This window comes from Carcharodon carcharias, chromosome 14, assembly GCF_017639515.1.
Source record: "Carcharodon carcharias isolate sCarCar2 chromosome 14, sCarCar2.pri, whole genome shotgun sequence".
In the NCBI taxonomy this organism is placed as follows: domain Eukaryota; kingdom Metazoa; phylum Chordata; class Chondrichthyes; order Lamniformes; family Lamnidae; genus Carcharodon; species Carcharodon carcharias.
Genome location: NC_054480.1, coordinates 119,875,465 through 119,902,479, shown reverse-complemented (window position 1 = coordinate 119,902,479; position 27,015 = coordinate 119,875,465). Strand labels below are relative to the sequence as shown.

The following is a 27,015-nucleotide window of genomic DNA, read 5'->3' as shown; positions in this document are numbered from 1 at the left end:
TCACTTGAAATTTTCAAGACTGAACAGATGTTGATAGAATTTTATTAGATAAGGGTATCAAGAGATACCCAAGGGTAAAAGGAGTTGAGGTACAAAACAGATATGATCTATTTGAATCAGAGAACAGACTCGGGTTCTGAATGGCCTACTCCTGTTCCAAAATCCTATGCCACAGACAGATAAACTGAGATATGATATAATAGGCCCAATATTCAGTAATGTGGATGTAACCGTCCACCACTACTCTTAATAAAACCATAATTGAGATAGCATTACTTAACACAAACCTACATGACATTATTTTTTATTTATTCCCCATGAAGCTTTTGCCTTTCTCTTGATGGCATCGGGAGAATTGTTAAATTAAGCATTTATATCTCTCTGAGCGAAGGATGTACAGGGTTACGTTTAGGGTTAGGTTCACAAACTATGCACAGCAATGTAAACCCAGGAAATATATATTATTGAACACCTTATTATACAATGAGCTCAAAAATATGTTTCTGAATGTATCCTTATTTATACTAAGCACCATAAAATATATACAGCAATATATACCTATATGTATAATGGCATCATAGATTGTGAATGTCTGTTCTTGAGAACCCAGTCAAAATGTTTATTAAAAAAGCTTCTTTCAAAATGAAATAAAGCTGCCAATTAGGTATATATTTAAACACATTGGGACCTTACCATCTATAAATTTTGGAAGCAGTCAGCTAGATAAGTTTCAAAATTAAGCTACAAGTGACTTCCTTTCAGGAAAAAGCCACAGTACTTAGATTTCCCTGGAGTAATTTTGTTTAAAATTTATCAGCATTGCTTTTGGTAAATCAGAAAGCTTGCAGTATAAAAAATGTGGCCCGCTAACCATCCGTGGCCTTGGATCCCAGACAATGCTGGGTTCAGCTTGACGGAACAACTCCGCCCCACCCCTCCCAACTCTCCCCCACCCACCCACCCACCCCCCCCACCACCCCACCCCACCCACCCACCACACCTTCCCCCTCTCCTGCTGACCTCACTGAAATATTCAGGGCTAGGTAAGATAATCTAATTTTAATATTACTGTATCTTCCACAAAGGGTTTGAGTTCACATGGATATTAAATGCTGACACCGATTGGTTGAGTTAAATGGGGTATTTCCATGTTGTAATCTCTATGGGCAGGATTTTCTTTCCAAGACTGGGAAACATAGGTCGAGAATGTTTCCTGGCCCTGAGCCCACCTCCGGGCAGAAACACTCACTCATCGGGATTTTTACGGGGGCGCCCCCTTAATTAGCATGGAGTCAGATTTTACAAAAAAATTAAGGATGGTGGGCGGAGTCTCCGAGTTGGAGGGTCAATCCAGCTTGAGAGCAGCAGCAAGCTATAATGGAAGGTATATGAGAGAGAGACAAAGCGCCTCAACATGGAGATACCATTGTAAGTGACATAGTGGAGAATTCTTTCCAGGGTAGTACAGAAGGAAGTGAGGCTGGGGGGCAGAAGGGGGATGTGAGTGAAGAGGGATACACGGAAGTGACCTGAGATGGGCTTATCTGTGAGTGACATGATGGGGGGGAGAGACACCACGTGAAATGGTAAAGTCGAGAAGGTGGCATAAATATGGGTAGTGGGGGTTATATGGAGGGAGAGATTATGGGACGATAAGAGGGCAGTGAACTCAGTAGGGAGAGGGCATAATGAATTGGCATGGAGGTTGAAATCACTGGAGATGAGACGTTATCCCATGCATAGGCTGAAAGAGGAAAGCAATGAAGGTGAGGTTATAAATGTAAAATATGAGTGGTGATTGATAGAGATTGTGGGTAGGTGAGTGAAGGGTGTATGGTGCATACAGCTGTGTGTGAGACTAGTGGCGCAGTTGCTGTGGAATTTGAAGATGCATTCACTGATCTTGGTCAGTCATGTGAAATCATTGATCTTCTTTTGTCTCTGCATCCAGGTCCTTGTGGCTAGACTGCTGGCCTTGACCATGAGGGCTTTCTGCAGTCACTGCCTTCTCAGTATCTGCCTGGAAGGCTTCCTGACACTGAGGAAAAAGGACATCTCCTGTGCATGTCCTGCACTAAGGCCTCCAGTGCTAACTGGAGAACCTTGAAGTATCTTCTCTGGCCTGTTGTGCCATTCCTCAAGGTTCTTCCTGTGGACTATTTCTTTTTTCATCACTTCCAGTCCCTCCTGCAGCCAGAATGTACCATCCCTTTAAGAAGTGCAGGCTGACTTTAAGTAGTGCAGTATAGCTTTAATTGGTGCTAGCCTCACAAAAAACTTAAACCCCCAATTAAGACGCCTAGCCACGGAACAGTGCATTCAGCGCTGGGCTGTACACCCCTATCATTATAATTAGCAGGCTGCACGACGTTTACGTACTGCCTGCATTACTTTGAATAGACATGGGTTAGTTACACATCACAATTCTTGCACCTGACTTCAAGGGCAATTGAACTTTTAGCTCTTTGTTTCTTAACGAATATTAGAACATCAAAACTTTCCTTAAAACTATGTTCTTTCAGTGTTTTATTATAATATGTGAGCACTTTCTTACAAATGAAAAGTTTCTGTTAAAACCTTAACTTCTTGTACTGCACCTGCATTTTACATACCATGTTAGATCAACCACATGTGAATTAGACAGGGAAGCCTTTCGTTACTTCCTGTGCTTTGGTTTCCTGCAGATTGCTAAAAAGCTGGTTGTTTGACTGCCATCTCATACTCCACCACAAAATGCACTTGAGATTTACTTTACACACAATCTCATAACTTTGAGCAATTCTTTCTTCATTTATATGTTCAATAAGTGAACTAGAAACTTTTCTGAACTTAACATGAGTCAAGGCTTAAGAATTGCTTAAGAATTAAAAATTCACCCATATTAAAGTTTTGTATATTTTGGATATATTATTACCCTCTTATACAAAGGGGAATACTTTATAGTTAATGGATTACTTTTGGCAACTTATATGTCCCCCAATTAATTAGGCACAATTCTTGCAAAGTGGTTTCTAATAAAGTTGGAGAGTAACTCCAACTTATATTAATTGCAGCTTGGATTTTAACTTTGTGCTTGTTTGAGTTCCAAATTGTTCTTAAGAGAGAACAATGGTGACACTGGCCGGAATTCTCCAGCCCCTCTTGCTGGCGGGATCTTCTGGTCCAATGGCTCACCGGCCCCACTGTCACGGTCTAGAAAATCACAGTCACTGTTTGTGAAATTCCTGAGGCTGCAGCAGGCAGAAAAGCTATCTTTCTTTTTCAGGGAGCCCACTTGGACCCTTTAAATTCCGGTGGGGGCCTGGATTCATATTATGCCCATCCATTACATCAAGTGGCCATGTTAAGGGAGTTTCCAGGCTTCCAAGGGAATTCAACTCTTTATGCCTTTTAAAGACATGAACGGAGCCCGCACCAGTTTGCAGCAGGTCTGAATCCCTTTGAGACTTTCAGAGAGGCTTCAAACCTTTAATAGATTAAAGTAATCAATGCCAGAGAGGAATAATTACCTTGGCTGGAAGTTAAATGGTTCCTTTTTCAGCTGAACTCCAGAAAGTTATTTATTTTTGTATAGGTCGGAATAAGTCCAACTGACATATTCTTGCAGGGACTGGGCATGGGAGAAATTGAAACAGGATGGCAGGCAGAGGGCAGAACCAGGTTAGATTGCCTCCCCATGGGCAAATCTGACTGTTCATCATCTCCAACCCCAGGAATTTTTAAGCCACAGTCAATATTCTGTTATTATTTTCTTTTTACTATCTGTAGATGATTCTAAAGCTAAAAGCAATATCAACACGGTTAAAAATTATTATATATACCATCAGTCCATTGTTCCAAGGCATCATGGAGCAAGATGAGTTGTGCCCACAATTTTCCATATGTTGAATAGCCAGTCAGAAACATGCAAGAAAATTATTTGCAACAATCTTTGGCACAGCTGCTAATGGGCAGTTTGCAGATGCATCAACAAAGGCTGAAAGTAGGTCACCAGTCTATCTAATCTGCCACAAATCATGTATGGGATGTGTGGTCCAGAGATAGGGAAGAAAATGACTTAGAAAGAAGCAGCCCTTGCCCTAACATACTCTTGAGAGAATATTTTCAGATTTTGATCATCAAATCGCTCATTCAGATCAACAAACTCCTGTGCTTGTCCTTTACTTCAGCTGCAAGTCAGGTGACTTCATATCTGAATTGTCTTGTAAGTTGCGTCAATGGAATGCAAATTACTTGACATGAACACAAAAAGCTGCATAGAATAGCTTGGCTATAGGACAATTTTTAAAATTTCATTTTATTCTATGTTTCTCAGTATCTAGAAACAAAAGGCCTGTCTCAAAAAAGAGCTAAGTAACCAAATACAACCTGGTTCCATTCAGGGAATCATCAGGCGCTATTTCCTATTTTAAGGAACAATGCTACTTTAAGATTGCACTTGCACCTTTTTGTAAATGCTGTATATGGATAAATATAGATAAAGGGTGTTTGAATCACTATAATATCTATAACTATAATAAAATCACTTAATATGATCCAGTGACTGCACATGCAACAGGACTTTATATTATGACAGAGCATATTTTATTGTGGTAATAATCCTGCTATTTTTCTCTGTAGTTTATGGGTCAGAAATTCTACATCAGTCTTTGTTAAACCTCAAATCCATTAAGACTTGAACAAAAGGCAAAGGGGATGATTTCTGAGTGTTTGTTTCTTGCCTCAAGGGCAGGTCGCCGAGCAATCCTTATTGCTCCTACTGAGTGAATTCAGTGCCATTAAAATTATGTGCACTTAATAGATGATAAAGCATCCCATGACAAACAATGAATAAAGAAAAAGTAATTTCATAGCATGTGAGAAGAAATAGTACAGTTGTTTTGCCACTAGCTTTATTATAAATCAGGTTATGAAAATATTCCAATAGCTTGGCTTCATTTAATTAAAAAAATGTTTTAAAGTCGCAGTATCATAATTAATTATATTAATACATTGGAAAAATGTTCCGTTTGTCACAGTTAAATGAGTACATTCGAGGTATAGGAGCAGGCGGTGGCATAGTGGCATTGTCACTCAACTGGTGGTCCAGATACCCAGGGTAATGCTCTGGGGATCTGGGTTTGAATTCAATAAAAATCTGGAATTAAGGGGAGAATTTTCCGGTTGGCGAGTGTGGGTGGGGCCCACTCGCCGACACGTAAATGGCACACAGTGACTTCGGGCGGGCGTCCCTACATCACCGTGCATCCTTTAGATTTTCAGTTCGGCAGGCGCGCAGCCGAGTCGGCCTATTAAAAACTAATCAAACTAGTTAAATGAGCTGCCCGTCCAACCTTAAGGTTGACGGGCAGGCAAACTGCCCAGGCGGCCTTTGCATTTTTCATGAAACCTCATCCACGGGCAGGATGAGGTTTCACGAAGTGTTTAAAAATTCAATAAAAATTATTTAAAAAATTCATTGACATGTCCCAGCTCACGTGACACTGTCACATGAGGGGACATGTTTTAAAAGTTTTTAATTACTTTATTCAGATGTTTAAAAGTTAATCAAATCTCCCTGAGGCACCTCTGTGCCTCAGGGAGATTTCTGCGCTCTTTTGTGCGCACGCGTGAAAGTGTGCAGGCCCGGACTTAGGGAATCCCCCCCGCCTGCACAGGGAGTGCTCAGCGCCTTAAGTGGCACGTCCACATAAAATGGCGGCACGGACCCGACCAGGAGCACCGATCAGGTTCATGCTCATTCCCGCCCGCCCCTGCACAACCCTCCCGATGGGGGAGATAATTCAGCCCTAAAAGTCTGATGATGAACATGAAACCATTGCTGATTGACATAAAAACCCATCTGGTTCACTAATGTCTTTTAGGGAAGGAAATCTGCTGTCCTAACCTGGTCTGGCCTACATGTGACTGCAGACCCACAGCAATGTGGTTGACTCTTAACTACCCTCTGAACAAGGGGAATTAGGGGAGGGTAATAAATGCTGGCCTAGCCAGTGACACCCGCATCCCATGACTGAATAAAAAAATGCTTTTAATGACGTCCATTTATATTGGCCCTTTAGTATAAAAAATACAAGATGCTCCATAAATGGGAGATTGGCAGAAGAATATGGACAAAGGGATTTGGATGGTAACCAAAGGTTTTGTCATAAAGATAGGTTTAACAAAGCTTTTAAAGGTGAGGAGGCACAGAGGTTTCGGGAGGGCATTATGGCCTTGTGGACGCCCTGAACAATAGTACCTAACTGTGGGAAACCTGGATGGTTAGCGATGATTTTTGAAATGAGCAACTGCATGAGAAAGCCAGAGGGCAATAAACTCCAACACTCACCACACAGCTCAGGAATTGCTGATAACATTGGTACTTTACATATTAAAGAACTGGCTTTCATCACCTGGAAGTTCACAGATAAGATATTTTGTTTGGGACTTAATTAAGCAACCAGCAGCAAAAGCTGTTGGAAAAACACTATTAAAGCCCAGGATTTAAGGTTTTAGTTATGTTTAAATGCATTGCAACGTTAAGATGTGAATGTCTTATCTCAGAACATGTCAAAGTTCAAGATTCATTTTTTCTGACGTATGCCCATTAAAATTAACGGTCACATTGAAAAGGATCCTCATGACACAATTGATCCTTCTTAACTGCACATTAAGCCCAGAAAGGAGAATCATCTTTATGTGATTTAAAATATAAAAAAGGCCATCTTTTGTCCCTATGTGAGTGAACGCAGGCATTTGCCTTTATTCAGTTCAGCCATGCACAGTTCTGGCCAAGAGCAGAAGTAGCACCTTGTATCCTTCTTCACAGCAAACTGAGACAAGTATACAAAGAGAGTCAAATCGGATCAGAGAAATGTAGTGGCACTGCGCAAGCTGAAACCGCCAAGTTCAACTGAGCAGTCAATTCAGGCAAAAATGCAAGTGTAAAGAATTTAAGGTTGTAGATTCTGTTCTGACACATTTACCATGAGACCAGAAGACGTAGGAGCAGAAGTAGACGATACAACCCACTGAGTCTGCTCCGCCATTCAATGAGATCATGGCTGATCTGATAATCTTCAAATCCACTTTCCTGTATTTTCTCCATAATCCTTGATTCCCTTACTGATTAAAAATCTGTCTATCTCAGCCTTGAATATACTTAATGACACAGCCTCTACAGCCCTCTGTGGTAAAGAATTCCACAGATTGACTACCCTCTGAGAGAAGAAATTCATCCTAACCTCGGTCTTAAGTGGGTGACCTTTACTCTGAGATTATTCCCTCTGGTCCTAGACTCTCCCACCAGGGGAAATAACCTTTCAGCATCTACATTGTCAAACCCCCCCCAAGAATCTTATGGGCAGAATTTTGCCATCGCCGACGTGTAAAGTAAAGCGGATGATGTCGAGTGGAACCCCTGATATCATCCCGCCCCATTTAAATTTTCAGGAAGACAAAATCAGCTGTGCGCCCACTGACCGGTCAATGGCCAATTGAGGCCTTTGACAGGATCATTTAAACAATTAAAGGACCTGTCCGTCCAACCCGGCGGCAAATAGAAAAAACATGAAACCTCATCCACTGGCGGGATGAGGTTTCATGCAGCGTTCTAAAAAGTTTGATAAAGTTTTACTGTAATTTATGAACATGTTCCATCTCATGTGACATTGTCACATGAGGGGGATATGTTAGCGATATTTTTTTCTATTTTTAATCTTTTTAAAAGTGTCAGCAATCTCCCTGAGGCAGCACTTAGCTTCATGAATATGTGCACTCTATCGTGCGCATGCATGAAAGAGCACACTCTTGCTTTTGGGGAATCCCCCCCGTCCGCACAGGAAGTGCATAGCGCTTCCCGCCGGACGTCATGCTGGGTGGGCCTTAATTGGCCCGCCCACGTAAAATGGCGGCGAGGCCCGCTTCTCCAGTGGAGATTGGCTCCCCGCCTGCCGGAGATTGGGTCGGGCCCACCTGCCCGACAAGCAGAAAATTCTGCCCTATATGTTTCAATAAGGTCACCTCTCATTCTCCTAAACTCCAACGAGTACAGGCCCAACCTAGTCAACCTCTCCTCATAAGAAAGTCCCTCCATATCCAGGATCAACCTAGTGAGCCTTCTCTGGACTGCCTCCAATGCCAATATATCTTTCCTTAGATAAAGGGACCAAATTTGTTGACAGTATTCTAGGCGTGGTCTAACTCGTGCATTGTATAGTTTTAGCAAGATTTCCCTATTTTTATACTCCATTCCCTTTGAAACATTCTATTTGCTTTCTTTATTACCTGCTGAACTTGTATGCTAGCTTTTTGTGATTCCTGCACGAGGACCCCCAAACCTGTCAATGCTGCAGCTTTCTGCAGTCTTTTTCCATTTAAATAATATTCAGCTCCTCTATTCTTCCTGTCAAAGTGCATAACCTCATATTTTCCCACATTATATTCCATCTGCCAAGTTTTTTCCTACTTACTGAACCTGTCTATATCCCTCTGTAGACTCCTTGTGCCATCCTCACCATTTGCCTTCCCACCTATTTTTGTGTCATCCGCAAGCTTGGGGCGAAAATTTCCCCCCATCGGGAGAGCTGTGTGGGGGCGGGCGGGAATGAGCGTGAACCTGAACATGCCTTTGATCGGGTCTGCGCTGCCATTTTACATGGGTGAGCCAATTAAGGCCTGCCCAGTGTGACATCCGCACGGAAACGCTATGCACTCCCTGTGCGGGTGGGGGGGGTGGGGGGGCGGAATCCCTAAACCCAAGAGTGCGATCTTTCGCACATGCGCACGAGAGAGCACACTCGTCTCCCTGAGGCTATATGCTGTCTCAGGGAGATCAGCTGTACATTGAAAAGTATTAAAAATAGAAAAAAAATTTCCCTGACATGTCCCCTCATGTGACACTGTCACATGAGTTGGGACATGTCCATAACTTTTAAAAACACTTTAATTAAATTTTTTAAAGCCTGTGGATGAGGTTTCAGGCTTTTTCTAATGCCCACCAGGTCTCCCGGCCTGCCTGCCAATCTTAAGGTCGGACAGGCAGGTCCATTAATTACTTTAGTGACTCTGTCAATGGCCTCAATTGGCCATTGACAGGTCGGTGGGAGCACAACTGATTTTGCCGAGCCCCTGAAAATTTAAATGGGGCGGGATGACGTTAGGAATTCTGCCCGGCATCACCGCGCTTCATTTTACATGTCAGCGAGCAGGCCCCGCCAACCCCCCCCCTCGTAGACGGGAAAATCCTGGCCTTGGAGATAATACATTCACTTCCCTCATCCAAGTTATTAACATATATTGTAATTAATTGTGGCACCAACACTGATCCCTGTGGCACTCCATCCTGAAAGTGCCTCCCTTATCCCAACTCTCTGTCTTCTATTAGTTAGCTAATCCCCTATCCATGCTGATATACTACCTCTAACACCATGGGCTCTTACCTTATTAAGTAGCCTTATGTGCAGTATCTTATCAAATGCCTTTTGGAAATCCAAATATATTACATCTACTGGCTTCCCTTTATCTATTCTGCTTGTTACTTCCTCAACGAATTCTAATAAGTTTGTTAGGTTTGATGTCCCCTTCATGAAGCAATCAAGCTGACTCTGCTTGATTATATTATGTATTTCTCAATGCTCTGCTATTACATAGTTTATAATAGACTCTAACATTTTCCCAATGACAGATGTTAAGCTAACTGGCCTATAGTTACCTGTTTTTGTCTCCCTCCCTTTTGGAATAATTGTGTTACATTGGCAGTTTTCTAATCCTCTGGGACTTTTCCAGAACCTAAGGATTCTTTGAAGATTACTACCAGTGCATCCACTATTTGTGTAGCTACTTCCTTTAATATCCTAGGATGCACCCCATCAGCTCCAGGGGACTTATCGGCCTTTAGCCCCATTAGTTTCCCTAGTATTTTTCTCTAGTGATAGCTATTGTATTTATTTCCTCCCCCTCCTTTTCCCCTTGATTATTTAGTATTTTTGGAATGCTATTATTATCTTCTACCGTAAAGACTGAAGCAAAGTATTTATTCAACTCCTCTGTCATTTCCTGGTTCCCCCTTATTATTTCCCCAGCCTCATTCTCCAAAAGGCCTATATTCACTTTGGCCTCTCTCTTCTTTTTCATATATTTAAAAAAGCTCTTACTGCCCATTTTTATATTACTTGCTAGTTTATCCACGTAGTTTATTTTCTCCCTCTTTATTATTTTTTTAGTCATGGGTCATTTAGTCATGTTTTGTTGGTGTTTAAAACTTTCCCACTCCTCTGGGTTACCATTAATCTTTGCCACATTGTATGTTTTTCCTTTCAATTTGACACTATCCCTAACTTCCTTGGTTAACCATTGGTTTATCCCCTTCCTAGAATCCTTCTTCATCATTTGAGTATATCTTTGTTGTGAGTCATGAACTATTTTCTTAAATGTCTGCCATTGTTCACCAACCGGCTTTTCTGCTAAACCCCTTTCCCAGTCCACTCCAGCCAACTCTGCCCTCGTTCCTTTGCAATTACCCTTATTTAAGTTTAGCACAATTGCTTCCAATCCATGTTTCTCACTCTCAAACTGAATGCCAAATTCTACCACATTATGGTCACTGTTTCCCAGGGAATCTTTTACTCTGAGATCATTTATTAAACCTGCCTCATTATATATTGCCAGATCCAAAGTAGCCTCATTCCTGGTTGGATTTACTATTGTCCTAGGAAACTGTCCCAAATACACTTTATGAATTTTTGCTCATGTCTACCTCTGCCAGTTTGATTTTCCCAATCTACTTGAAGATTAAAGTCACCCATGATTAATGTACTGCCTTTTTTATATGCTCTGATTATCTCCTGATTTATTCTCTGCCCTACATTATTGCTGTTGTCAGTGGACCTATAGACTACTTCCACCAGTGTCTTCTTCCCCTTGTTATTTCTTACCTCCACTCATATGGTTTCTACATCTTCCGATTCCAAGATCATTTCTTGCTATTGTACTTATTCCATCTCGTAGTAACAAAGCTACCCCACCACCCTTTCCTTCCTGCCTGTCCTTTCTAAAAGTCACATGCCCCTGAATATTTAGTTCCCAGCTTTGATCTCCATGTAACCATGTCTCCATAATAGCTATAAGATCATACCCATTAACCTCTATTTGTGCCGTTAATTCATTTATCTTGTTCTGAATACTACGTGCATTTAAGTAAAGAGCCATTAATTTTGCCTTTTTACCATTTTTCCCTATGTGACCCTATTTGCTGCTTTTTTTCATGTTTGTACACTCTGTCCCTTCAAGTCACACTCTGGGTATCATTACCTAAATAGTTGCCCCGCAGTGCTGCCATATCCTATTGCTTTGTATGCTTACATATCCCTTCTCCAGAACCCTCCCCCCATCTATTAACTTGAAAGCTCCCTCTACAGCCCTAGTTATTTGATTAGCCAGGACACTGGTCCCAGCATGGTTCAAGTTGAAGCCCGTCCCACCGGAATATCTCCCTTCTACCCCAATACTGGTGCCAGTGCCCTATGAGCTGAAACCCATTCCTCCCACACCAATCTTTGGGGCACACATTTAACTCTTTGACTTTATTTAGTCTATGCCAGTTTGCCCGTTGCTCAGGTAATAATCCCGAGATTATTACCTTGGAGGTTCTGCTTTTTAATTTAGCTTCTAACTGTTCAAATTCTTTCAGCAGAACCTCCTTTCTAGTCCTATCAATGTCGTTGGTACCAACATGGAGGATGACAATTGGATCCTTCCCCTCCCACTCCAAGTTCATCAGCAGCACCTGCGGAGATGCCCTTAACCCTGGCACCGGGCAGGCAACACAACCTTCAGGACTCACGCTTATGGCTGGAGAGAACAGTATCTATCCCCCTAATAATACAGCCCCCTACTATGTTCTGTTTTCTTCCCCCCAGTTTAATGGCTCCCTGTACCATGGTTTGCTCATTCTCCCTGCAGTCCCCACTCTCGACAACACAGCTTGCAAGAACCTCGTAACTGTTGGACAATTGCAGGGGCTGAAGCTCCTTGAACGCTACCCCCGGGTCCCCATAACTGCCTGATCACAGACCAAATTTGAATCATCTGGTCCAAGAGGTGTGACCGCTTCCTGGAGCATAGTGTCCAGGTAGCTTTCCCCCACCCTGATGTGGCGCAATGCCTGCAACTTGGACGCCAGCTCCTCAACTTAGATCCAAAGTGCCTCAAGCTGCAAACACTTACTACAGATGTGTTCGCTCTGGATCACCTTGGTGTCCAGCACCTCCCACATGCTGCAACACATCACTTGTCCTGCCATCACTACCATGTTTAAGGTCCACAGGTCACTGAAAGTGGCAATACAGGTGGATAAGGTGGTCAGGAAGGCATATGCCATGCTTGCCTTCATCGGCAAGGGTATTGAGTATAAAAGCTGGGAAGTTATGCTGCAGCTGTATAGAACCTTGGTTAGGCCACACTTGGAATATTGTGTGCAATTCTGGTCACCACATTACCAGAAGGATATGGAGGGTGCAGAGGAGGTTTATCAGGATGCTGCCTGGTCTGGAGGTTATTAGCTATGAGGAGAGGTTGGAGAAACTCGGATTGTTCTCACTCAAGCGACGGAGATTGAGGGGCGACTTGATAGAAGTTTACAAAATTATGAGTGGCATGGACAGAGTAGATCATCAGAAGGTTTTCCCAGAGTGGAAAAGTCAATTATTAGGGGACATAGATTTAATGTATGAGGAGAAAATTTTAGAGGAGATGTGCGGAGCAAGTTTTTTATGCAGTGGGTAATGAGTGTCTAGAATTCGCTGCCAGAGGAGGTGGTGGAAGTCGGTATTATAGTGGTGTTTAAGAGGCAGCTTGATAAATACATGAATAGGGTATCATTAAAGAGATACATGTTAAGGAAGCTATGGAATGCAGGTAAATATATAACAAGGCAACTAGGTTTATGGATGAATTCCATAGTGTTCATGCAGGTTATTCTGCTCCTTCTGGATCCATAAATATATAACTTACAAGGTGATTTAGGGCAAGAGGTGGCCTCTTTTGTGTTGCTCAATGACAATGCACAGGTAGAGAATGTGCGGTGCATGTTCCACTTGTTAAAATTGCAATCGGGGTCCTACCTATGTCATAGGGACTCAATCTGCAGTGTAAAGCATCCCACCCCCTGAAACAGGTGGACACTCCATAAAAGAGGTCCGTTTGAAAATGGCAGTTGCTGGAGCATTAGTGTTTGTTTCATACCTCACACAAACTTATTCCCTTTGGGGAACGGTGGAGAAGTATTCGCAGGCTGGGGTTGTTTTTCATGAAGCAGCAAAGGTTGAGAGGGGGCCAGATAGAGGTGTATAAGACTATGGGCAGAAAATTACGCTCGGCGGGCATGTGCGCACCCAACCTGACTGAGAACGAAATGACGCGCGTTGATGTCGGCTGAGCGTGCCAACGTCAACGCACAATTGCGCGATAGTTCGGATGGCGGGTGTGCACTGGAGCCGGCAGCATGCTCTCCGACAACTAAAAGGCCTGTTAAGGCCATTAAGTAATCAATTGAGTTTAATTTATCACTGCTCGTTCAACCTCGTGGTTGGCGGGCAGGGGAAAAGGCCAAGCAGCCTTTGCATTTTTTTTGGAAACCTGATCCACGATTGGGATGAGATTTCCAAAACTAAATACAAATAAAGTAAAAACTTTTTTTTTTATTTAAAAACATGTCCCTCCTCATGTGACGGAGGGGACATATTTTATTAAATTTTTCTGATGTTCAATAATTTGTTCAATATATTCTTCACCTCCGAGGCAGCTCTGTGCCTCAGAGAGATTATTCAGTGCTCTTTCACGCACATGTGCGAACTACGCGCTAGGCCTGCTCGCCCTCCTCCCCCCACTGCCTGCACAGGCAGCGCTCAGCACTGCCACTCGCATATCACGCTTAATTGGTCCACCCGCGTAAAATTGCAGTCCGCTGCCGATCACAGGCTTCCCGACCGCCCCCGCTCACACCCGCCGAGCCCACACGCCAAGGGCAAAATTCTGCCCTATGAGGGGCATGATTGGTTGGATAGGAAAGCACTTTTTTCATTAGTAGAAGGGTCAATAACCAGGGGGCATAGATTTAAGGTAAGAGGTAGAAGGCTAAGAGGGGAGCTGAGGAGAAATGTTTTCACCCAGAGGGTGGTGGGAGTCTGGAACTCACTGCCTGAAAGGGTGGTTGAGTCAGAAACTGTTGTAACATTGAAGAAGTATTTAAATATTCACTTGCATTGCCATTGCCTCCAGGGCTATGGGCCAAGTGCTGGAAAATGGGATTAGTGTAGTCAGATCTTTGTGACCAGCAAAGACACGATGGGCCAAATGGTCTCTTTCTGTGATTTGGATGTCTATGAGGCTGACCATCAACTTGCTGAATCATGTCATGAACACTTCCTCTATGCCCAACAAGTCCTGGACTGGGGCTTGAACACAGAATTTTTGGCTCAGAGGCTGGGGCGCTGTCTACTGAGCCACAAGACCTCCAGCATTAATACTAATAAGTCTACTGACCCTATTTTGAGGCCATTAAGCTTTTTCCTGCCCTTCATTAATGCCAAGTTCTTTGAGTCAAAATCGGCCTTAAAGAATGGGAGTTCGATTCAATGGAAAGATGCTGAAGTATGTAGAGGAACAAAAAGATTTAAACTGCATCTTTTCAGGAAAAATAAATATTCAAAGCCTTAAAAGATACAGGGCTATAGGAAAAGAAAAAGACAGTGAGATCAATTTTGGAGTCAACAAGGAGCCAGCAGCACAGGATGGAATGAGGGCCCTATCTCTATTCCTGCTAAAAGAATAGATGGTACTAAAGTCAAATTCTTTTAAGTATATTGCTTCTTTTTTCTTTACACATGCTTAGCAAACTATTAACTTTTGCAAAACAGTATGTTTGAATACTTATAAAGTTTAGTATAATACTTCATGAGCATACCAGTAGGAAACTCGGCCAACAAGTATGTGCTTTATTCAAGAATCAATATTACCTTCTCACAATATTCCTCAATCTCTTTTAATGCTTCTTTGCTCATGATAAAATTTCATTGCAGTTTTGAAATAGTCGTGGCAATAGATTTAGTTGCTAAAAGCAACAACTTTCATTTTTAGGATAAATTATGTCCCAAGGAGCTTCACGAATAGACTTAATTAAACAGCTATCAAGTCTGGGAGGAATGTCGTTAAGAGGGTGACTGAATGTCTGGATGAAAAGATGGGCTTTGAGAAGGTTTCTGATGATTGAAAGAAAGGTAGAGAGGCAATATAACCCAACCATAAATGGAACACAAGCATGTGCCAAATACTGAGCTTCAATAATTTCATTTTTCATATGCACTTCATGAACCAAGTGCAGTCTTTTAAGTCTTCCAAAGTAGCATTGTTAAAAAGATCTTAATGGATGCAATTCCAGAGATTCCAAGGTAAGGAGCTATTTCCATTCAATTGAATAAGAAGCAATAGACCAAAAGTAGTGAAGGGACAATTTGGAACTGATTCAGCGATCAGTATGTAGAAGTAATTGATCACTTCTGACATCAGTTCTAAATTATCCATTCACCAGTTTAATCTTAGTACTAGATAGGGTAGTTGAGAACAAAACCTTTGGCCTATATGCCAGATATAGGTAGACAATGTGGTGGGAGATTAAAAGTGCTTTCTTCCCCCTGGACAAGCTGTTAAGCCAAATGGTTTCCCTCATCTGAGTTTTTTAGGCACTTTTACAATCTAGAATTTTTGGTTTTGCTGCAAGGATCTTCTGTTGGCAATGATATTAATAGACCCATACTACTCTACTGTTTCTCAGCTGTGAATTCAGCATGGCCACCAGCCACAAAGGTTTTGGTGAGCTGAAATTTTCTATCTTTACAATTGATTTCTGAGCGTCAGTGTGCTGCAAAACATCTGCAACCTATTTGCTCATAGATTCTAAAGATTTCCATGTGCTAGATTAGTTAATTGTTCTAAGTTCACAAAATATATCTTCAACTCAATAGTGTACTTTATTCTGCAAAAATTCCAATTAAAACTCAAGACAGGAAAGTTCAAAATCTTGAATCCAGATTTTAATACTTGCTGTCAAAATGGCAAATGAACTTTCATTTGAATTTGGTGTGGACAAACACTGAGCCTGAAGGAGTCACCTGCTTAAGATTGGTGAGGAAGAAAACCCATGCTTATCCATTTAATCTCTAAAACATGTCATCGTTTAGCATTATAGAAGCATAGAAGTTTACAGAATGGAAGGAAGACACCTTGCCTATCGTGTCTGTGCAGGTCTTTGCAGGAGCCCAAAACTAATCACAGTGCCCTGTTTTTTAATCTTAACCCTTTTTGTTTTTTGGCTTCAAATGTTTCTGCAATTTCCCATAAAGCTACAATGGCCTTTGCTGCTGTCAGTTCCTGTGGCAATTATGTGAAGAAATGAGGCTATCTTTATACTTGGCTCTGAATGTTCTCGGAAATTCTCTTGCTCTGCCACTGTCGCTTCATCTGAAATTCAATAGGAACAATGTTCACACACGTAAACAGGGTTTCCTCCAGGGCTGCAGTAGCACAATGTGTGAAGCATTTTATTATGCATGCCCAGTCCCACTTTGTGCTGCCTGCTAATTTAAATGTTATTAGTGTGCGGCCCAGTGCTAAACACACTGCTGAGTGGCCTCACATCTCTGCAGGGGTTCAAGTTCGTGCAAGGCTAAAAACAAAAAAACTGCGGATGCTGGAAATCCAAAACAAAAACAGAATTACCTGGAAAAACTCAGCAGGTCTGGCAGCATCGGCGGAGAAGAAAAGAGTTGACGTTTCAAGTCCTCATGACCCTTCGACAGAACTAGTTCTGTCGAAGGGTCATGAGGACTCGAAACGTCAACTCTTTTCTTCTCCGCCGATGCTGCCAGACCTGCTGAGTTTTTCCAGGTAATTCTGTTTTTGTCGTGCAAGGCTAAAGCCACTTAAAGTCAGTATGCACCACTAAAAGGCAATGTGCATTCTGGCCGCAGCAGAGGCTGAAACTGGTTGGGGAAGAACCTCTTAGCAAGAAAAAGAGTGAAAATGGGAAACATATCAGAGGTTTTCTGATGTAGCCCTGGAGGCCTTGATGCAGAAAGTGAATAGAAGAAGGAGATCCTTACTAACAGGGGACCAGGAAGCACTCCAGACAAACACCAAGAAGACAGTGGGATCAGCCAGCCATTGCTGTCAATGCACAAAGTCCAGCCCCAAGGACCTAGATACAATGCAGGAACAAATTTAATGACCTCATGCAAATGGTCAAGGTCAGTGAAGGCATTTTCACATACCGTATCTTCACAAATGAACCAGTGATCTCACACACAGCTCCATTCACCACCCACCCTTTGCTCACCTACCAAGAATCTCTATCAAGGACAACACATGCTTCCATTCATAGTTTCACCTCACCTTCACACACTTAGCATCACTGAAAGTCTCACACCCACATCTCTCAGCTTGTACTGCCAGCTATTCAACTATGACAGATATGTCACCCAATCACATTGCACCATATTCACTGACATACTTCCCTCTCTCGAGGGACAAGGAGGTGCATAACCAAAGAACAGCAGCACCTAACCGGCAGGGCGCAGACATGGCTGCATGTACTCATCCCCATGGAGCGACAGTGCTGGTCACCATCAGAGCAGCCACGACTGAAGCTACGGCCAGTGGCAGAGCTGAAACCATAGAAGATGACAATACATTCCAACCTTGTCCACTGCTAACATCCCACTTCACCTGAAACCAAGAGAATTAGGAGACTGATGAGATGGTGAAATACTATCACTCGATCTGGCACTTGTAACCCACAGCTCAGATATTGGCATTGCACGTACATTAGAGTGCAGTATTGAGGCAGGATCTGTAGGTAGTGAGACATGGGATATTTGGAGAAGTGCCTTTGTGTAATGTGGCTTGCTACAATCATGTGACCTGATTTCATCATTGTTGTATAAGGCTTGAGGACAGAAGCCAGTTTAACTACCATTTAGGACATGGTTTCAGGAGTGTGCAGCTGAAATTGAGTGGTTAAGAGAGCCAACTGCTGTAAGAAACAGGGAGAATAATTAAAACTTTAGTATTGCTGCAAAAGGAGACATGTTTAAGCTTTTTGTCTTGCACTCATAGGACACTTTGCAAGAATACCAATATAAGGGAAAGACAACAATTTATACCTAATGTGAAGAGAGTGCTGATTGGTTGGCAAGTGGCGCTGTCATGAACAATGCACCACTGATGGTCACTGACAGTTAACTGCCAAGTATTGTTTGAAATTTAAACCATGCAGCTTGACCCTGATTGGTCAAGGCATTGCCCTGAGGAATGAGTCAGTGAATGGCTGTCACTTATTTTGTTTAGCTAAAACAGGCGCAATGTATGTATATGTTCATCCTGTTTGCGAAGGACAGGGCCCTTGTATTAGTATATATAGCTTCCAGTATGTGCAAACGCTCCACACTGTGAGCCCAACTGAATCTTAAATTGGTTGTCAGCGTAGTTCTTAGCGTATTGAGAATTATGCAGCAAATGTTGTCCAATCTCGGAATCATATCTATTGTTGGACACTGTGTTTTGAATTTCGGTTGGGTACAATCTGTACCTTGCCTATTGCGAACAGCAGCTGGGACATGCTATTTGATACAATCTGTCAATCTTTGGGACGAACGGCCTACATACCTAGCATCACACTGGCACTGAAATTCATACACCACATTACTCATTTGTGTGATGGGCAGAACATCTTTTTGGCTTGACAGCAGCATGCTGTTAGTGGTGAATACCACCCACATTACTACCGTATAGTAGCAGTGTGAAACAGTTAGCTTCACCAATTGGTCAAATTTTTCTAGATACCTTGTCCTTCCAGGGTAATCTGAGGTAGACTGAGCACTTTTTAGGGCCGAAAGTGACAGTCTCAGGCCCATTCATAAGCTTGCGTGATATACAGTGCAGTGCTTGTAATGAACATCAGGCTAAGCAAGCTAAAGAGCCTCTCATGACTCATGACATCCCAGACAGACCATGGATGAAGGATGGAACAAACCTTTTCACTCTCTTTGCAACTGGCTACCTTGTCACCGTCGACTGCTATTTAGACTATTGGAAGTTCGAAAAGCTGACGTCATTGGCCACCTGTGAGATCCTAGAATACCTGAAAGCACACTTCAGTCGTCATGGTATTCCTGACATTGCGATATGCGACAACGGCCCTCAATTCACTGAAGAATTCAGATGCTTTGTAAATAACAAACTATCCCAAACTACTCTTTCGATAGTTAAAACACTACTGAACCCGGAAGTAGTAACAGCAGTGAGTGACAAAATCAAAGTGAAATGACAGAAAGCTAAATTTCCCTTTGATAATGCTGCCAGATCATTGTCAGAGCTGAGAATTGGAGAGCCAGAGGGCAGACATTCAACACTCTCAACAAAAACTTGGCAACGTGGAACCTGCGTAGAGAAGCTGTCACCTCAGTCACACATGATGAAAATGAATGACCAGATATATCATTGTAACTGCAGACATATACATACAGCTGGAGAAGCTGCTCCTTCACAGACAGCTGATGAGGAAGATGTGAGTTCGCCAACTGCACAAGGAACTGAATAACCATCAGTCCCAAAGGTATGCCACCCCCTAACAAAGGAAATGGATCAGCAACAACAATTACCAAATCAGCAACACTCGCCTCAGGGGTGAAATTCCCAGGAGAGGCAACATCACCCCAGGAGCAAACAGACACCAGACAAGCAGCCAAGAACAATTCATATGTATACCATTAGAAGAATAGAATGCTTTAAAGATTATGGCCAGGATTTTCCCTTCAGCGATTTGGGGGTGGGGCCCGCTCGCCGAGGGGAAAATGATGCGGGATGATGTTGGGAGGAATCCCCGACGTCATCCTGGTCCTTTTAAGTATTCATGAAGGTGGACAGACAGCAAAATCAGCTGTCCCCCCGCCAACCTGTCCATGGCCAATTGAGGCCATTGACAGGCTAATTAACCTTATTAAACACCTTGCCCGGACAACCTTAAGGCTGGAGGACAGGCCAGGAGCCCCAGTGGGCTGCAGATTATTAATCAAACTTCATCCACTGGCAGGATGAAGTTTCATGTCCGTTTTTTAAAAACTTAATAAATTTTATGTGTTTATTATTAACATGTCCCATCTCATGTGACAATGTCACATGAGGGGAGCGTGTTGATAATTTTAATATTTATCTAGTTTTAGAGTTTACTTACCTCTCACGAATCTCCCTGAGACAGTACTTTACCTCAGAGAGCAGAGCGCAATTTGACAGATGGGGATTCCCTCCACCCTCTGCACAGGAAGCGCATAGCACTTCCCATCAGGCAGGCCGCTGGGCGGGCCTTAATTGACCCACCCACTCAAAATGGCGGCGGGCCCCGTTTCAGCAGCGGGGTTCAGCTGCCCGCCTGCCGCCGAGCCGGTGGGGCCCGCCAGCCAAGGGCTAAATTCTGCCCTATCTATGCAATGCATGCATAGGGACAGATGCAAGTAGGTCAGATTAGAATTACTGGTTTTCCGTACATGCATGATACTTTTCATTGTAGATCATCCGCCTGACTTGCAACTGCAAATGGTAGTGTTCTTCCTCTTTTTATGAAAGGGAGATGTTTGGGGAAGTGCCTTTGTGCAGTGTGGCTTGCCATAGTGATGTGACTTCTGATGTCACCCTTGGTATATAAAGGCTTGGGAACAGAAGCTATTTTATCTACCACTTGGAACATGGGCATAAGTGACTTCCAGCAAAGCTAGAGGGATAGGGTTGTACAGGTGCCATGCAATTCCCCAGAGGGCGAGGTTACACAAGAGTTCTGCTGCTGAGGACTCAGATGAACACTTTGATGGAGTATCATCCAGAAAAAGGCTGATGGGCAATGCATAATGAAATGCTTGGTGCATTATAAGGCCTTCCAGAAAGCCTGTTCTTACTGCCAAGAAGCATGGAGGAGTTTGAAACCAACTTGGCACAGGGTTTTATGCAGACTATGGAGACCATCCTTCCCAGTATGGATGTGATAGCCAATTCCATGGAACACTTGGAAACATCACACAGTGTCTGATGATCAATAGGCTGTATTTTCATTTTTGGGGTGGGTAACTGGAGTTGGGGAATTTTCCAGCTCAGAGTACCTGCATTGGTGGAAAGACAGGATTTTCATTCCAAGGGGCAGGTGCTAATGGGAGTGTTTCAGCACTCTAAAGGATGTTTGGGCTCTCAGCAAAAGATGCATAACGAGGCTTAGCTGAGAGCCCAGGCATCCATTAGTGTTTTGAAACAGTTGCACCCTAGGGAAAACATTATTTGATTGACAGCTCTGGCTCCCTTGTCTATTTCACAATGTTTTGTTTTATACAATATCAAGAGGTTTCAATTGCTTCCAGTTTTTGCTATTGATAATTTAGAGGATCTGGATGATTGACACTTCTATAAGGCTGTAGCAAAAACAATTTTTATGAATGAATGACTTTTTTTAAAGCTTTTTTTTAAGACATCCTATTGTCACTTTGGAATACATTCAATCTATACAGAGCGTATGGTGGATGAATGGGCATGGAAATGCCATCGCCTGGCCTGGAAGGAAAGAGGGGCCATTTGGTGTGGATGGAAGAGCATAGCTTGGCACAGAGGTTATGAGGGCCATGGAGGGTGGATGGGTGACATAGCTTACCATGAAGGGCATGGGTAAGGTCCTTTGAACTTAACTTTCAAAAGATTCCTTTATCCAGATAATGGCACATGACACCTTTGAGGCCCTGTGAACTACAAGTCTTTGAAAAGTTGGCTCGATTCCATGAAAATTACAGAGGACGAGGATATGCTATCTCCTCAATGGAGCTGGCCAGGTTGGGAATGCAGGGTCTGGGCTCATACCCTTTAAGTGGCATTGATGAAAATAAGAAACCCTGGGAACGGAGCTGAGAATCCTGGAATCGGATCTTGGTGGCCATTTTCACACTTTCGCTGAGTCTCTCCAACTTCATAAAAATCAAAGCTGATGTCTCCATCGCAGCACAAACAGAAGCCACCCAACAACTAAATACTGGAGCAGGAGGTCAACATGAGGTCAAGCAACCTCAGCTTGTTGTCAAGCAAGGTCAATTTGCTGCCATGCAGGTTCAGACTGCTGCCATCAGGGCTTTGGATACCTGTGCTCGTAGGAACTGCTGCTGCCATGCTGAAGTGGTGCAGTTCAAAGCCGGGCTGCCTAGGCCCAGAGATGGTCGAGAGCATCCTGCAAGGCCATCTGCAGCCTCACCAGCTGAAAGTCAACAGCTTCCACCAGCCATACTCAGGTCACTGGGGTAGCATTGCAGAGGAGCCATAGGCCAGCAAGGCACCTGTAAGACAGGCACTAAGGAATTACACAATGTTGATTGGTTGACTTTTCTCTGGGATATTATATAGTTTGCCTGATTAATTTGGTTTGGAATGGCTGTTTTGTGGTGACCTTTATTTTAGCATTGTGGCCCAGAAGACACTGTGATGGTCAGTGACAGAGGGAAGGTGAGGTGTGTCATTGTTGTAGAATGGAGATTTGTGGTTGTGTCCAGTGGTACCATATTGGGATGAGGTGATCACAGACAGCCCGTCCAGAAAGGGGTTATGTCATTTGCCTTCTCCCTTCCTCCAGCTACTCCCATTCCTTTTCCTCTACTTCTTTCTCCTTCTCTTCTTCTTTCTTCTCCTCCTCATCTTCCTCGTCTCCTCCCCAGTTGCTTGCCATATCCTTAGTGGCAAGGGTTATGTCCTCACGATTATGAGGTTATGCCCCAGCAGATCACAATGATCATGTTCCAGCGAGTACAGCAAGGCTCTTCCCGAGTGGTCCAAGCAGCGGAAACATTGCTTGAGAACCAGCAGGGTCAGCTCAATAATAACTTGTGTGGCAGAATGGCTCTCATTATATGATGTTGCTCATCTGTAGTTAGGGTTGTGCACTGGCGCCACGAGCCACGTGGTCAGCAGATGGCTCCTGTTAGCCAGCAGCCACCTTCTGGTTTGCTGCGTAGTTTCAAATGCCAAGGGAACAGCAGACTGGCACAGAATAAAGACATCACGGGCAGAATTTTACATTCGGCATGCGGGCGCGTGCCAGACATGACGCGCGATGACATCGGGCGTGCATCCCAATGTTATTGTGAACCTGCACGATGTTTCATTCAGCGGGCATGTGCCGGAGTCAGCTGCACGCCCGCCTATAATTGAAAGGCCTATTAAGGCCATTAAGGACCTAATTAACCTGAATTTTACGCTGCCTATCCAGCCTTACGGTTGGCAGGCAGGCAAAAAGGCCAAGTAGCCTTTACATTTTTTAGGAAACCACATCCATGAGCAGGATGAGGTTTCTTAAAGCTATTACAATTGAAATAAAAACTTTCCGTTGAAATTAAAAACATATCCCATCTCATGTGACACAGTCCACGACCACCCCCACCCGCCCACCGCGCCCCCCACCAAGCCCACCCAACAACTGGAAAATCCTGGCCTATGAGTGCTGGCCAGGTAACCACATCACCTGCATGACGTGTTCAGGATAGTCGCACACCAACTGCATGTAGGGAGTGGGACACTTTGAGGTTGATCTGAATTGAGATGCAGCATCTTCAAAGCCAGGTATGTGCAGTCAGTGGCACCCCCCCACCTTGAGAAAGCCTTCTAATTTGGCAAAAGCACCGAAGAGCATTGGATCAAAGGACTTAGGAGCAGGAGGAGGCCTTTCAGCTCTTTGAGTTGCTCTGCCATTTGATAATATCATGACTGATCTCATTCTGGTCTCTACTCCACTTTCCTGACTGCCCCCACATAACCCTTGACTCCCTTGTTTATCAAAAATCTATCCAATTCAGCCTTGAATAAATTCAATGGCCCAGCCTCCACTGTTTTCTGAGGAAGAGAATGCCACTGACTAAGAACCTTCTGAGAGAATAAAATTCTCCCCATCTTTGTCTTAAAAAGGAGACCTTTATTTTTTTCAAACTGCGTTCTCTGGGCCTGCAGTCATCCGGTGCTTCTCACTGGTCAGAGAGAACACAATGTTTTCCCTTCTCCTAGCATCAAGAGCATTTATACAGCAGTGCTGAGATGATGACTGCTTCAGCCTGGAAGCAGTCTAATTGTCAAGGAATTCAAGAGCCTGGTCACTTACACAACATCTGGCAATGCCATAGTTGCCCTGCTCTGAGGCTGCAGTCTGCCTGAAAGGAATGGTTTTGTGAAGGGGAGGTCGTGTCTCACTAACTTGATCGAGTTTTTCGAGAAAGTGACAAAGATGATTGACGATGGAAGGGCAGTGGATGTTATATACATGGATTTCAGTAAGGCCTTTGACAAGGTCCCTCATGGCAGACTGGGACAGAAGGTAAAGTCGCACAGGATCAGAGGTGAGCTGGCAAGATGGATACAGAATTGGCTTGGTCATAGAAGACAGAAGGTAGCAGTGGAAGAGTGCTTTTCTGAATGCAGAGCTGTTACTAGTGGTGTTCCGCAGGGATCAGTGCTGGGACCTTTGCTGTTAGTAGTATATGTAAATGATTTGGAGGAAAATGAAACTGGGCTAATTAGTAAGTTTGCAGACGACACTAAGGTTAGAGGAGTTGCAGATAGTGAAGAGGATTGTCAAAGGATACAACGGGATATAGATCGGTTGGAGACTTGGGCGGAGAAATGGCAGATGGAGTTTAATCCGGACAACTGCGAAGTAATGCATTTTGGAAGGTCTAATACAGGTAGGAATTATACAGTAAATGGCAGAACCCTTAAGTGCATCGACAGGCAGAGGGATCTGGGTATACAGGTCCACAGGTCACTGAAAGTGGCAATACAGGTGGATAAGGTGGTCAGGAAGGCATATGCCATGCTTGCCTTCATCAGCAGGGATATTGAGTATAAAAGCTGGGAAGTCATGCTGCAGCTGTTTAGAACCTTGGTTAGGCCACACTTGGAATATTGTGTGCAATTCTGGTCGCCACATTACCGGAAGGATTTGGAGGCATTGGAGAGGGTGCAGAGGAGGTTTACCAGGATGCTGCCTGGTCTGGAGGTTATTAGTTATGAGGAGAGGTTGGAGAAACTCGGATTGTTCTCACTAGAGCGACGGTGATTGAGGGGCGACTTGATGAAAGTTTACAAAATTATGAGTGGCATGGGCAGAGTAGATAGTCAGAAGTTTTTTCCCAGGGTGGAAGAGTCAATTACTATGGGACATAGATTTAAGGTGAGAGGAGAAAACTTTAGAGGACATGTGCGGGGCAAGTTTTTTACGCAGAAGGTAGTGAGTGTCTGTAATTCGCTGCCAGAGGAGGTGGTGGAAGCAGGTACGATAGTGGTGTTTAAGAGGCAGCTTGATAAATACATGAATAGGATGGGAACAGAGGGATACAGACCCCGGAAGTGCAAAATGTTTTAATTTGACAGGCAACATGATCGGCGCAGGCTTGGAGGGCCGATGGGCCTGTTCCTGTGCTGTATTTTTCTTTGTTCTTTGTTCTTTGAATGGCAGATATCCATGAGCACCTCTTTCATTACACAGTGACAATGCACATGTCCCTGGCTTAGGTTGAGGTAAGAGAAATACTCCTGGAAATCATGTGGAGAAGGCCTCAAGCTGACAATCCTTCTTCCTGCAGGCCCCTGCCCCTCCTCCTCCCACTGCGAGCAACCTATTCTTTTCTGTGCTGCGTCTGCTCAACCTCCCTCCCATAATGTGGGCCAAGGTGGTCTGGGAGCAAGTTGTCTGACCAGAACCTTTGAAGCCAGAATTTAGGTCTTCTCCACATCACCACATCACATGTTGACCCCATCACCTTTAAACAGCAATAGAAAACTTGGAGCATTTCCACACACTTGGACAGAATCAGTAGAAATCAATCCGCAGCTAACCTGAAAGCAGTTGATGATCCTTTTAAATAGCACTGGCAGGGGTTCCTTCCTGCTGCTGAACGAATGTCTAGCTGTGCATAGTTAAGAAAGGGCAGTAGCTGGAGTAGCGAGCTTGAAAATAGCATCACTGGCATTAAATTAGCATTGCATGCTGGCTGGCATCAGAATCTGTCTATTCCGTATGCTTGGTGTGCACACTTCTAACGCCTGCACTAACTCCATTACCAAAATAGCATCTGGTATGCACTGTGCCTGAAGTGTGCACGGTAGCATGGAGGCCATCTTAATACCAAAACAGCACCAGTAATACCAAAGGGCGGAATTTTACGGCCGCATCCCAGTGTTTGGCAGGGCAGTAAAACGGAGTGAGCCATTCAAAGGTCCCTTGACTTTGGCAGGACTGGAAAATCCCATCGGCGGGAGGGCCCAGAAAATTACAACCTAGCTACCAAAATTACACCCCATGAAGACCAACATATGTAAGTTTTTTAGACTTCCTAAATAATGCACAGATGTAGATTCACACCCAAAAATGTAGCTGTAGGATGGCCCAACAATCACCTGATATCAGAGTAACTTGATGGAGATTTCCTTTGCAATTTTTTTGGAATTTTTCTTACACCACTGTAATTAATCAAAGTACTGCCTGTCTGATTGTAAATCCTTATACTGTTCATTTTTGCTTCTTAAGAATACTGTCTTTTATTTGACACTCACTAGAATTGGATCTAGTCAACAATGATATATTCCAGCCCTAGTACCATTTGACAGCTGGGTGAATTTTAAATATTGCTGTACAGATGACAAGTAATGAAAATACAATAATAACTTGTGTTTATGAACATTCAAGTTAATAGATCCGAGTAGTTTGTAGTAATATTGGTTCAATTCCACTAACAATACAAAAACTCTAAAATACCCTATTCATGCATATATGTGCTGAATAATTATGCAGGATGAATTCTAGTGAGAATATTATGGATACTCAATTATATCCTTTATATTAACAATTAGATTTCATATGGATTGTTCTCTTAGTTTGCTTCTAAGATTGATACTGATTCTGCATTACAATTAGAATTA

At 43.3% G+C, this 27,015-nt stretch overlaps 1 protein-coding gene across 1 annotated transcript in view; it reads right to left on the bottom strand.

Moving 5' to 3' along the window:
* The window catches only part of LOC121287646 (tyrosine-protein kinase ZAP-70), a 111,717-nt gene that overhangs the window by 75,500 nt on the left and 9,202 nt on the right, over positions 1-27,015 (bottom strand). The window lies entirely within an intron of this gene.